Genomic DNA, 10418 nt, shown 5'->3' with positions numbered 1-10418 from the left:
CACTGAACCGCATGGCATTCTGTGGTGTCAGTGCACTACAACTTTAGCACCACAGACTCTCCTCCCTGTTTCATTAGCTTCTGTTTCAGGTGTGATACAAGGAAATACCCATGGGGCTGCACCTTCTCCCTGTGTCCCCAGCTTTTTGTGTCATTCTCAGCCTCTGCATACTGACTCTGGGAACATGGGCAACTGATCCTGCGTGATGCCGTGTGTCTCCTTGTGAGCAAGTGGTAGCCTTTTCACAGTGCTACATCCTCATGGTGCTCTCTGAATTGTACCTTCTTTGGGGGATTGCTTCTCTTTCCCTGGTGCTCCTAAAAATAGTGACAGGTCATCCCTTACTGGAAACCACACAGCTGAGAAATCCACTTCTCTGCGTTTGTCAGCTGAACTGAATTGTGGAACAAGCCTTGAAGTGGAAAGCCCTTCTAGACAAAGAAGTGACTTTTGGCTTTTTTTTGGCAGATTAATTGGTTGTAGGAATGCTGTTGCTTTTGACACAGCAAGCTGCTAAGGGCTTGTGCATTGTTCTTGTGTCATACTACAGGAACAGGCTGGAGACAGAGGAGTGGGGTCAGGCAAAACTAGAGTGTGGAGCCAGTAGCCAGCTCTGTGCTATGGAAACTCTTACTATTTCCACAGCTCTTTGACTGGAAAAAGACACCATCATGCAACAACATCTGGGTGTTCAGCATTTAGACGACACCGTGTGTGTGGGAATTTTAGGGGCTCAACCTCTGGGCACGAGGATTTGAAAGCCTCAGCCAGGAGAAAATACCAGGATTTTGTGTCATCGCTCAGACTCTTCAATGGTTAAGGCAGCTGGTTACAAATTGTATTTACTTGCTTCCCAGTGTCTTAGAGGATACAAGACCTCTAGGCCAATGGAAGAAAATAAAGAGATTCGGCTTTTGGTTTGGAGTCCCTTAGACTAGATCTTTCACACCACAGCAGAAGTTCAGCTCTCTTCCTCCCACTGGGGTGAGTGTTGCTGGAGGTCCTAGGGGATGGGAAGATGCAGGCTAAATGTTAGAATCATAGAATCATTTCAATTGGAAGAGACCCTCAGGACTGAGTCCAACCATAACCCAACCTAACTCTAGCACTAAACCATGTCCCGAAGAACCTCTTCTAAATGCCTTTTAAACCCCTTGAGGGATGGTGACTCCACCACTGCCCTGGGCAGCCTGTTCCAATGCCTGACAACCCTTCCTGTGAAGAATTTTTTCTTAATATCTAATATAAACCTCCCCTGGTGCAACTTGAGGCCATTTCCTCTTGTCCCATCACTTAGCACTTGGTAGAAGAGCCCAACCCCCTCCATGCTCCAAGCTCCTTCCAGGCAGTTGCAGACAGCGATCAGGTCTCCCCTCAGCTCCTGTTCTCAGGCTGAACAGCCCCAGCTCCCTCAGCCGCTCCTCATCACACTTGTGCTCCAAGTCCCTCAACAGCTCTGTCGTAAAGCTCAGCTGTGAAGCAGTTGTGGTAGCATAACTTTCAGCCTTCTCAAGCCGCCAAAGAGCAAATCTGACATCTCTCTGTGAGCACGTGTGCAGGTACATAATCCATCCCAGTGCAGCTTCTCCAGCATGTCCAGAGTCAATGTGCTCTCCAGGAGACTTGAGTGCCTCCTATGATGTCTGTGCCTCTGAACTCCTGGGGTGCACCAGAGGCTTGTGTGATATGGAGTCAATTTTTGCATGGTTGGTGGCCATTTGTCTGACATTTCCAGATGTTCCAGCTGCTAATTGTCTGGCAATCTTGTGGAATATTGCCCAAAGCAGTTGAGCTGGCAGGCTTGAAATGTCTTTTATGCATCTAATTGATGTAGTGTGCGTGTAAAATGTCTTCCTGTGAAAAGAGGACCAAGAAAGAGAAGTGTGAGTTATTAAAAAGACAAGTAAATTAGAACTTCACTTCTTTGTGCATCTTGCAGGCCTTCTTTTTCACATTTCCTATATCAGTGCTATTATTCTACCAACATGCAATAATAAATATTCAGTAAGTGTGCATACTTGTATTTACATGATGTGTTCTGTGACAATTTATTTTTTTTGTTTACATTTCAAATTCAGCTGCTGCCTTGACACCTTGTCATTCCTTGTACTTTTGGGGACATTTGAACTTTGTCTTTGAAGCCTTGTGCCCATTCATTCATATCAAGTTGAACGCACCGAGAAAATCTATGACACCCAAACACCAGAGATGCATCTATGGACTTATTCCAAGGCTGTTTTTCCTAGCAGAATTTTCTAGATTGGAAGCGAAGTGTATGGCATTATATTTATGTGCTGTTTACAAAGGATGATTTGAAGTTGTCCCTCTATACTTTTTCATAATTATCTGCCCAACAAAGTTCTGCAACTTTGCATTGTGAGGTCTATGGTAACTGGAATAGTTACTCTGTCCATTTTCTTTCTGCTCTATGTAGTTAAGATATTTAGTGATGATTCGAAGTATAGGAGATCCTCACTGATTACCTTTGCAGGTGACACAGGACTGGAAAAACAAAGGATTATGAAGAGGCCAGTGATATAGACTTATCTGCATGAATTGATAAGGTAAGGATAATTTAATTATTTGAATGTTTATACAATCAGGATAGGATGGAACAGGAGAGGACAAACATGAAGGCTATGATAGCAGAATGGGAGAGTGTGCCTAAGAAGCCGTGAGTGCAGAACGTGGTGGAAATTTTCTAGATAGACAGCAGAAAACAGATTCCCAGTGTAACACCATCCATTTGACTTAATGGCATCCTTTTAGATGTTAACCATTGCTTGAGATATAAGCAAGAAAACTTATAGTAAAAACAGAGAATATCATAGCAAATATAACTGGGAATTCTCTGTGACATGGGCTGAGTGTTCCGTTCTGCCACCAGCAATTCAAAGAAACTGATGCTAACACGGAGACAACTCAGGGAAGAGATGTGATTGCACAAGCACAAGAAGCTCTGCAGGGTGTGCAGGAAATCTGAAACTCACACTCTAGTTTACCTAAAGGAAAATAATACAAATTCTTTTGTTCAGAGTCTGACAGGACCTAATGTTGTAAAGATGTTGGAGGTAGACTCTTTTGGTAAAGGATCTAATTGCTGGAAATTGAAGCAAATAATATTTTGCCTAGAGAAAAGGTGTGTATTTCTAACAGACAGAGTAACTAAGCATTGGAAGGTGTGTTCTTAAGTGAGAAACCTTTACAGACTACATAGTTTCTTAAATAAAAATTGGCACCATTCTCTTGGAAGCAAAACTAAGGGGAGTGTTGTTGCATGAGAAAGGGGACCCATTCCAATTTTACAAGAAAATGCTTATTCGGATGAACTACTTAAGTTTGATCAAAATTACATAAAATAAGAGGATTTTGTTCTTTATGTTTTCTACTGACTTAAAAAAAATCCCGTAACTATTTAATGAATTCATATCGTTTGGTATCTGAGTATTTTGTGCCTTACCACCATGAAGCATTGAACTATGATAGGGTTTCAGTGAGAACTCTGTCACAAAGTTTGGTTCAGGTGTGTCCTGTATGTGTCTGTTTGTGGCCAGTATTGCCCACTGGATCTTCAGCCAGGAGAGATGATGATTGCGGGTGGTTTTTTGTAGATCGGCTATGATGAGATTCTGACATTTAGAAAAGAGAAAAAAAGTGAACAGAAAAATCTTACCCTACATTCTTCTGGAAGTATTTCTTTGTGTTCCAAAGTATCTGTGTTTGTGGGTGATGTTTAGTAAGCGCACATCTAGACACGTGGAAAGCAAAATTTAGGATAAATGGGATTTTGGTTTTTTTGTGACTTCAGTTATGTGGTTTACATAATAGACATGCCAAAATAAAGAGAGAATTTAGGAACATCTGATAGGTTAAAAATTCATTTTATGAAGAAACTTCTAAAAAAAAATCTCCTTAAAACTTATCACCTATAAACCGAATTGAAATGGGTGTTTTAAACCATTGCTTTTCCTGATTCTCAGTCATGACAACTACTTCAGTGGTTTTGCATACAGGAACAGAAATTGTACATTGTCTTTTAAGTGACTGTAAAAACGTGTCGGGAAGGGGTTGTGAACGTAAGCAAGACCCATGTTTTCTGTGCTTTAATCTATTGCACTTCCAGAGTTTATCAGCAAACAAATGTTTTTCCCAGTGTGCTGGCCCTGAAAATTCAGTCTGGATCAGAAAAATCAAACAACCTTTTCTCTTTTGGCTCTGCCTTATTCTCCTGTTGTTTTCTTGTCCAAACGAGGGGGGGAAGATATAAATAGGTTTGATTTTTTTTTTTTTTTTAATTTCTTCTAACATAATTAAAAGTTCTTCTAAGTAAAATTGTTATATAGAAAAAACAGCTGTATTTTTCCATACACTTGCAGTGAAAGGTTGGACTGGCTTTAAATTCTGTGATCCCTGCCAGGGATTACCCAAAACTCACTGGTGATAACGGCTGATGTTAGATGTGGGCATCCCCTGCTGGTGCAGCTGGCAGTTATCAATATTTTTTGTGTGGTGAACTGTTGGTATTGACGGTCTGCTTTCCTCTTCCATTTTCTTGGACTGTATTGTTATATTTTCCAGCATTGTAAAGGGGATGTGTGTTGGGAGACCTCCTGGTCTCTGCTCCAGAGACTTACGGGATGAGCATCCACAGTGGGAGCCTTATTGACACCTTGTGAGCTGTTCTCAAGGAACTCTGAGGAAGGATTGAAAGAAGACATCAAATATCACAAAATTTTAACCAAAAGGGTGCCGGTCGACTGTGCTGTTTGCTCTCACCAAAGTGATCATTTATAGCAAAACCCAAAACAAACAAAAACCCCAAAACAACAGAAAAAAAAGGCTGCTCATCCTTTCTCGGGCTGAGGTAGAAGTGAATTTTATTTTGTTTTAATACTCACCATTTTTGTCTGTGTATGTGGGTGACCACAGTCTCCATAGGCATTCTTGCTCCCCATATTTTGTCAGGTTGCTGAGTGTGTTTGGTTCCCTAGTGGGGAACAAATGCTCTTGGAGGTGGTTGTGCATTAACTGTCATCACAAAGGAGAGAATGGCTTGATTCCACCAACAGAGGAGAGGGAATAGCGTGTCTCCGACTTCAGCTCGTTGTTTTTGTTAAAATGAATGCATATTTCCCCATTGATATACCCACCCATCAGATGGCATCCACCAGGTCTGGACTTGACCCATTGTTCTACCAACAATATAGTCAATTCAGAAGCTAATGCGTACGTAAGATGAAAGCTGAAAATAAACACCTTCGCCAGATACAGTATACATTTTAGTGCTCTGCCAGCTACCAAGGGACCATACTTTAGAGTGTCCAAATCAGGAGTTATAGGAGTTACCACAATATTTCTGGGTACCAAAGGTCAGGCCTTTTAATCTTCCATGACAATAAAACTTTATTTGCCCTGATGAGAACAAAGGGACATAATTTTGCCCCTGTAAATGAGCTTCTGAATGAGTGGAGTTCAACTCATTGTTGGCACCTGAATGCACAGTGAGAGGTGAAATTAAAATTTTAATATATACTGTTGAATCAACGTGAATGAAAAAGAAAACAAAAGCAGGCAAATGTAAAATAACTATCAAATGGGAAGTACTTGGGGGTAGAGTTATATGATGTTTCAAAGCATGAATTGTAATATGTGTTTAAAATATAACTGTTCCTTTATTCTCAGCATGTGGCTTAGACTTTGAATATAGAACAAGAATTTAGCCTTTTTCAGAAGCCGCATTCTTAACAAATTATTCTTAAAATGAAACTGTTTAATGAAACTGCTTTTTAACTGCTGTATAAAACCATGCATTATTAACAGCCGACCATACATAATACAATACAACACTCTGCAAGGTAACAGTAGTTCTGCAGGCTCATTCTTACGTGATTTTGAACTTTACCACTTGAAAATATAACGGGTTAGGCGCTGTCTTTGCTGGCGACCGGTGCCAATGTGTAAAGCAGAGCTCTGTGGGCGCAGCCGCAGCGCTGGGAAGTTTGGGGCGTTTAGCAGAAAGCAGGTGGGCGAGCAAGGCGCACACTGCAGGGCAGATCGCGCAGCTGGAAGATGCGGAATTCCCCTCAAAAGGATCGGCATGTCTTTGAAAATGAATTCAGCACTGAAATTAAAGAGGTTTCCGACGCAGGGGGAGAAAATAGGGTTTAATTAGTTTCAAATTAACTCTTTTTGTGTTTGTTTTGCCTTAATCTCCTTCTCTTTTCCCCTTTCTCACCCCCTTTTCCCCAAGAGATGGTTTTCAAGAGAGAATACAGAGGATGTTTTCATCTTTAAAAGGTGATACTGGACTGTGGCAATAAACTCCTCAGTACGGGCTGCTTCCCTGTAAACACAGAGCATGTTGGAAACTGGTGAATCTGGAATATTAGATGCTGGAAACACTCATCTAGGTGTTCCTGCTCTGGCAGGGGAATTGGACTGGATGATCTTTCAAGGTCCCTTCCAATGCCTGACATTCTGTGGTTCTGTGAAATACATTAGTTGATTATTTTCTCCTTAGAATGCCTGCAAGAGATTTATATGACTAGTTATCTTTCATTGTATTTTTTTTGTGGGTGGTGACAACAAGGTACACGAATTAGTAAGAATGGCTGCAAGGCATTTAATGCTCCAGTGCTCTAAAGGGACTTGCAGGTTTGCAGCACCTAGCAGCATTTGTCACTACATGAATGTTTCGCAGCAGCCTTATTTATTAATTAATTGACTGCATGAATGAAGATTCTGAGATTCTAATGCCATACTTCTTTCCTTATATTCTTGAACTTGCCATTATCAACAGTTCAAATGCTAGTTAAGACGTGGATGGATGCCCTTCCCAATATTTTGGAAAGTGCCATAGCTTTCTACCCTCAGAAACTACAGTAGGTGGTAGCTAGCAATGATTCGCCACGTGGAAACAAATCAGCTGCCAAGTACTTTCAAAAGTTCTAGTTTCATTTTGCAATACCAGAGCTTTATCTGCTTTTGCTGATCAGTGTGAATAGTGTAACAGTAGTGTAAGTCAGCCAAAGAAAATATTTCTCTTTTACATCTGATAAAAATTTTATTGCCATATCAAGCTCCAAATAAAACTCCTACTCTTTAAGCAATTCCTGAAAAACACAAATTAATTTGGATTTGAATAATACCCCCAAACTACTAAAGCTGCCAACAGAAAAAGGAACAGATAATTAGGAGATGACAACAGACAGCACAAAGCCAACAGAGGAAAAACTGGAGCACAGCTAGACAGCAACACTGGCCATCTAATCCATTAACAGCCTCCTATAATTGTTTTACTTTTCCATTATACTGGTATAAGCACAAAAAGACATTACTGAAGTTTTAATTTCTAGCAAAAGAAATCTCCTCCTGCCTAACAGCATGCAGCACACACACAAATGTGACTTCAATTAGCACTACCGTAAATTTTAATTTAGCACTTGGTAGGTGCATTGAGCAATGTATGTAAGAAATAGGGACTGATGCCCCATTAAAGACGTTCCATACAATTATCCCATTGATCCCTTGTTTTGTATTTGTGGGGTGAGTAGGAGGATCTAGGAGTTTACAGATTATGAGAAAAGCTACACTTTTTTCCCCCTAAAGCCTTATGCACCTTTTTCTGTAGCTGTGCTTTGACTGTTATCAAGGTGTCGCTGTCGAGGTGCCTGGGGATGGAGCCGGTCATCCGCTGCAGGTGAGACACACCTGCCCTCATCTCAGTGTCCTCTCTGCAGTTGCTGCCATTTGCTGCCCTGCAGGTTAGGTTTTGTCCTGTGGACACCTGTCTTCTCTAAGCATGACTGGGATGACTCCCAGGACACCAAAGCATCCTCTTTTCATTTTACACATTAACCTGCAAACCTGGTAACAGCCCAACATGTTAGTAGTTAGCAAAGGTGGGTGTTTCAACCCCACACTGCAGTGTGTTTTCTGGTTGTTAACATGCAAAGACAACTCTCAGAGTCTCCAGTATCCAGCTCCATCATGGTACACTTGGTTCTCCTTTTTTACAGCATTACCTTGTGTGAGTAGCACACAGGTTTAGTTCCACCAGCCAGCTGTGATTTGGGTTTTGCAGATTAGAGCACCAATAATTGTTGTTTGTTGTCTAAAGTTATTCCCCGGTGGCAGTACTTACTTGTGTTTAAACTGCGTATGCCCGCATTTGTACAATTTACATTGTTCAAAATGCCACAATTGTTTGCTTTTTAAAAATTCTGCAAGGTTTGACAGTGTATCCTGTGATTTATGGTGTGGCCCTGTGCTATGCCATTTCAGTGAGGATCTTGAAACAGGGCCTTGTGTGTGTGTTTTATTTTTTTTCCCCCCTTTTGCTGTTTGTTCTTCTTTTTAATTACATTCATATCAGCTACTTTGAAGTTAATGAGACTGTTGGGATATGTAAAAGAGAATCCTGTATTGATTGCAGTCCTAATATCTTATCTTTGCATCTTTCTCTTCCTGCATGTAATGTATTCTGACTGAGTCACAGCTGCTGATATGTTGTGATGGGTACAGTAGCTTTGGCCTGACATTGGGCTTTATCATACAGTCCAAAAGTAAGAGGAAACAGATAAATGCAAAATGCCATTCTGCTTTCTCATTTGCTCATTAACCCTGGCATGTAAGGAGTATAACTTATTGAAGTTGCTGGGTTCCGTACATATCCTGGGTTGTAAAAATAATTTTTCCTGATTATTTACAAACAATCCTTCTGAGTTGTCTCCCTCTGCTATTCAGAAAAAAGAAAATGAGTAGTATAGAATGTGGCAGGTGATAATTATGAGGTTGGGATGTATATCAGCCTGGGCTAAGATTCTAGGCCAAATTAGGATCTGAGTTTAGGTACAATGCAAGTGAAATGTTTGTTTTTGTTCCCATTTGCTAGAGCAGGGTTCTTGGATACAGTCAGAAGATCGTCTGCTAATGTGAAGTGTACAAGTCTTCCAACACAAACTGCTCACTTAACTGTTTTGCTATGTGGAAAATAATTTTGTAAGTGTAGCTAAGCAATAAGACTTCATCTGACTTTTTTTTTTTTCAGCCAAACTTGGTAAATAATAATTTTGTGGTTTTGGAGCTCTTTCTTGAACCCCCCATGTAAGCTCAGGTTCCCCTGTTCCACTGCCAGGTGTAAATCCCTGCAGAAATGGTACTGAGTAACATTTGCCCTCTTCCAACTGCTTTTTCTTGGTTTTGTTTGGCAATCCAGAAATGCCAGGGATCAGGAGCCTGGCAGACATCCATTCCGCTCCACAACCTGATTGACCAACTGGAATCAGTGAAAACTAGTCACATATTTTAAAATGGAAGTTTTTATATGCTGTCTTTCAATTTAACAAGGCTATTACCCATGTACACTCATTCAAAAATACTGTCCTATTACATTTTGGTTTTCCCCTGTTTGCAATTAAAACTGTGATTTATGCTCGTGCTACCAGACCAATTGGAGCTATATGAGAAGCCTGTGTTGGCAGCAAAGCATCCTAGTGTTCAACTTGGGTTCAGTTTGCAGGACTTCCAACCAGAATGTAGAATTTGGATGTGAAATAGGATTGGGAGTCTCTTTAGTTAGTGTTGACTTTAAAATATGTAATGACACCTGAGGCTATGTTTTACTCCTGATATTTTGCCCTGGCCAGTTAACCACATGGCTTATTGTACCTTCATTAAGGGGTCAGTTTCCATTGCCTGTATGAGAAAACTCTTGATCTCGTGTAATTGTTTCACTAGAGTATAGCATGAGAATTATGATGCATCAATAAGGCTTACAAAGTTCAATCCTCACTGCAAGTGCTGCAGGGTTGCCAGGACCCCATATAGCAGGATATGACCAGAGACAAGAGACAGCAGGACTGTAGGTTTCTCTAACAATACCCTGTTCTCAATCTGGTAAAAGTGTTAAGGACATTCTCAACCTGAAGTAGCCAAGCATTTTTTTGTTGTTCTTTTATAGCATTGTCTGCATTCTTCTAATGCACATATGGATGGAAATGCTTTTCTGTATTGACATCTAAAAAATCTAAGCCCCAGAAGGTATATTTTACCCACAGTTTCAAAGAACATAAATGTGATAGTCAAGTATCTTTATTGAATCTTTATTGCATTTTCAGCTTACTTCTTTGTCTCTGCTACACTGAAAATCTTTGTCTTAGTTCAGGAGGGTACCTCAAAATCATCTGTGCATGAGGACAATCTACTTAATGGTGAATTACAAGAGAGGCAGTATCACAGAATGTTATAGATTGGAAGGGACCTCAGAAGATCATCGAGTCCAATCCCACTGTCAGAGCAGGAACACCTTAATGAGGCTATGCAAGAAGGTGTCCAGGAGGGTTTTGAATGTCTCCAGAGAAGGAGACTCCACAACCCCCCTGGGTAGCCTGGTCCAGTGTCTGTCACCCTCACTGAGA

At 40.8% G+C, this 10418-nt stretch overlaps 1 long non-coding RNA gene across 1 annotated transcript in view; it reads left to right on the top strand.

Annotated features, from left to right (window-relative positions):
- Window positions 1–2488: 2488 nt before the first annotated feature.
- The window catches only part of LOC139827850 (uncharacterized), an 86988-nt gene continuing 79058 nt past the window's right edge, over window positions 2489–10418 (top strand). The window contains exon 1 of the long non-coding RNA XR_011738918.1: window positions 2489–2564. This is a non-coding gene — a long non-coding RNA (uncharacterized lncRNA). The remainder of the gene's footprint in view (window positions 2565–10418) is intronic.

The sequence above is a fragment of the Patagioenas fasciata genome, chromosome 4 (genome assembly GCF_037038585.1).
Source record: "Patagioenas fasciata isolate bPatFas1 chromosome 4, bPatFas1.hap1, whole genome shotgun sequence".
In the NCBI taxonomy this organism is placed as follows: Eukaryota; Metazoa; Chordata; class Aves; order Columbiformes; family Columbidae; genus Patagioenas; species Patagioenas fasciata.
Note: the sequence above shows the minus strand (reverse complement) of the source record. Positions and strands in the feature narration are given on the sequence as shown.